Source organism: Magnolia sinica, chromosome 2, assembly GCF_029962835.1.
Source record: "Magnolia sinica isolate HGM2019 chromosome 2, MsV1, whole genome shotgun sequence".
Taxonomy (NCBI): domain Eukaryota; kingdom Viridiplantae; phylum Streptophyta; class Magnoliopsida; order Magnoliales; family Magnoliaceae; genus Magnolia; species Magnolia sinica.
This window is the reverse complement of record NC_080574.1, coordinates 139,101,806-139,105,800: the sequence shown is the minus strand read 5'-3', so window position 1 is coordinate 139,105,800 and position 3,995 is coordinate 139,101,806.

Below are 3,995 nucleotides of genomic sequence, written 5' to 3'. Positions count from 1 at the left end.
GACCTGGCCCATTAAAGATGATTTTCCATTTTCCATTTTATATTTATTTTCAATATAAAATTTTGATTAACATGTATAATGACTTCACCAAACAAAACATAATATGGGTTTTGATTAGGATTTTTATAAACTAGTACTTAGTCATTATCATGTTTACATCTCAGTAAAGGGTTCAAGTAAAGGCTCCTTACTCTTCCTCCGGTGGTAGGCTCTAAGGAGTTTCAACACCATCATCAAGGGTTCAAACACCCATATGTGATGAACTCAGTACCTTTTTTTAAAAAAAGCTTTCATTAGGAGTGTACGTTGAGTTGAACCGAGTCGAGCTGGCCTTTGCTCGATTCGGCTCGGCCACTGGCTGACCTCAACTCGAACTTGGCTCGGCTCGGTCCTCGAGCCTAACGAGCCCACTCAGCTCGGTTCGGTTAGCAACTCGGGCCAAGTTCGAGTCGAGTTCGCCATTGAGGCATTTCCACAAACACCTGGACTGCACCTTTAAAACTCATTTGTATGTGAAATAGAAGCAATGGCTTTACAAGTATTTTATCAAACACCTTCTAAGCAACATAAAAACCAAGAAAAAAAAAGGGTATTTGTTTCCTGTAGATACCTTCCTTGCCACCATCCACACTTCGTTGAGTCATTTTATCAAACACTCGGTGAGCAAAATCAATGACAAAGTAACCGAGTCACCGAACTCGTTCGATTCGAGCTGGATTCAATCCGAGTCGAGTCAAGCTGGAGCCTGCTTGAACTCATGTCGAACTCATTTTCGAGCTCAAAACATCAGCTCAACTCGGCTCGAACTCAACATTGATCCAAGTCGAATTAAGCTTTGTTAAGTCGAGTCTAGTGAGCTAATTGAGCTACCTCGGTTCGTGTACACCCTAGTTTTCATTAAGCTATCTAGTTAATTTAAGTATAGTTCTCATGGTGCGTTTGGTAAGCTAAATCAAAAAATCTAAAATTAATTTAAGTATTGGATTAATTGTGTGCTGAATTTTATGCATCGATAAAATGCTGGAATGCCTGTTTGGCCATGTTTCTTGAAGCTAATGACCAAACTACCCTCCAACAAAAAAAATGCCATATATAAGTAAGTGCAAAGCACCCAAACTCTGTAGGGCCCACCATTTTGTATATATAAAATCCATTGCGTCCGTTAGAGAAGAATGCTTATATTAATTGGACATACAAAAGATCATCCTACCCAAACTGTGTAGGGCCCACCATGTTGTATATATAAAATCCATTGCGTCCGTTAGAGAAGAATGCTTATATTTATTGGACATACAAAAGATCATCCTGATACAAAGACTAATATGAGCCAGAGCGGCAGTAAAATATAAATTTGTGCCTAAAATCTCTAAGTTCATGTGATGTGGCTTGCCTCTTGCCTCTATTTTGGATGAGGCTAGTTTTTGTAGCTTCAGTTTGATGAGAGATAGGAACGTGGTGGCCCCACATACAAACTTATGGTTGACACTCCCTCCCCATCATTTCCTGTGGTGTGGCCCACCTAAGTTCTCTGTTCGGCTGATTTTTATTCCCCTCCAAAGCCTATCTTTAAGGAGAACACTTGATGGGTTGAGAGAATGTGAACAAACAAACATGGGCGTACGGAGCTTGGGTGTTCGGATGCCACCCAAGGTAGAGGAGTTTGAGATTTGTGGAAATGGGTCCGTATTGCAGTATGATGCATTGGGATTCTAGCCACTTGATTTAGGTTTGTTCTAATTATCCAAATCGTTTATCTATTTGCCCTCTTCTAGGATTGGGGATTCCTGAAATGGCTATCAGATTGAATATTTAGATCCTACGATCGTAAAGAAAATATAATGACAGCTCATAATCAAAGCAAAAGAGTGAAATTATCAAAGGATGGAAATAATCCAATTGAAAACTTAGATTGCATATACACATGACAATGGACCCCACAAAGAAATTTGAATGATTTTAATTGGGATACTTCCCATCTCAACTTTTTTTCTTTTTTTCTTTTTTTAAAAATGTAGTAGCCCACTCGACCGTCCAATTCGCCTATTTTTGGGCCATGTCCAATCACATGGTGTGTCATTCCACGCGCTTTCATTACCTACCTCCCATTATGATACATGTTATTGCAATTCATTTCAATTGTCCATCCAAACGCAGCCATGGCATATTGGTTCGTGCTACAACACGTACCTTGTCCTGAAACTAATTTTCATGTACGGTGTTATCATATGATCATGGTGTATGATCACATGCGTTTTAACATATGGTAATGAGTCATTACGGTACATTCGATCTGTGGGCCCACCAATGACATGTATGTGAAATCCAAACCATCCATCTGGTATAACTCATGGGAACCGTACATTCAAAGAATCATTCCTACCAAAAATCTTAGGGGGGACAAACCATAGGAGCTGTGTAAAATCACTCCTAAAGCCTATATTTACTCGTTGTGCCCCACCTAAATTTTGGAGTAGCATGAGTTTGGGTGCATTCATTCATTCCTGGCGAGGTGCACCTGATGAATGGGCTGGATGGTTGGTGTACATCTAGGGTGTACATTGAGTCGAGCTAGCCTCAGCTTGACTCGCTCGGCCACTAGCTGACCTCAGCTTGAACTCGGCTCAAATCAGTCCTCGAGCCCGACTGGCTAGCTCGGCTTGGTTCAGTCAACAGCTCGGGCCAGTTCGAGTTGAGTTCACCATTGCAGCATTTTCACAAACACCTAGACTGCACTTTTAAAATCTCTCTAGATGTGAAACAAAAGCAATGATTTTATAGGTATTTTATCAAACACCTTCTAAGCAACATAAAAACCAAGAAAAACTAAGGAAAAAAAGGGTATTTGTTTCATGTACATACCTTCCTTGCCACCAGCCACACTTCGTTGAGTCAATTTATCAAACACTTGATGAGCAACATCAATGGCAAAGTAACTAAGTCACCGAACTAGTTCGATCCAAGTTCAATTCGAGTTGGATTCAATTTGAATTGAGTCAAGCTGGGGCCTGCTCAAACTCATTTTCGAGCTCAAAAAAACAGCTCAACTCGGCTCGAACTCAGCTTCGAACCAAGCCGAATCGAGCTTTTTCGAGTCAAGTCGAACGAGCTAACCGAGCTAGCTCAATTCGTGTACACCCCTATGTACATTTGTGGACCCCACATGCCATCCGAAAGTTTCTATGTCGGCTTCCCCATACCCAATGTCTTTCCCTTTGGTGTGGCCCATGTGATCATACCCAAATGTTGGTTTTCTATATTTGTTGCAATCGAGTGTATCTAGCCGTTCAATGTATATACCTTTTTCTTGGATTAACAGCCCAAAATCCAGTGATGGTTGGATGGTTATGAAGTTCCAATCTACAGGGTTTTGAGCCTACAGTTCACTCAACGGGTGGTCCGCTAATTGGATGGTTCAGATCCATCAACATCTAAACCAATCTGACGTTTGCACGGTTGGTAGAGCTAGACACAGGATAACTCGACTCGCCTGACTCGACTCGTCCAACTCATTCAGGCCCGACTTGACCTGAATCGAATGGGTGAGTCGGTCTGAACCAAATACGCTTCACCCAATCTGAATTCAAATCGAGTAGAGTTCGACATTACCTAGTAACTCGACCCGAAAATTGATCCAATCAGACTCGACTCGATCCGAAACCGACTTGACTCGTATTCAAGTATATATAAAATAAAAAACTCTAATTTCCAAGTATTTCTAATTTATACTCCACGCCCAACCCCGACCTCGACTTGATCCCAAACTCTCTCTCTCTCCCTCCCTCATCTTCCTCCTCTTCCAAGCCCAACAACCGCCCACCACCATCACCACCCTCCTCCTCCTCCTCTCTCTCTCTCTCTCTCTCTCTCTCTCTCTCTCTCTCTCTCTCTCTCCTCTTCCAAACCCGATAGCCACCCACCACCATCACCACCCTCCTCATCTCCCTCTCCTCTCCACTGTCTCCCTCTCTCATCTCTCGATCTGAATCGGTGTGAAC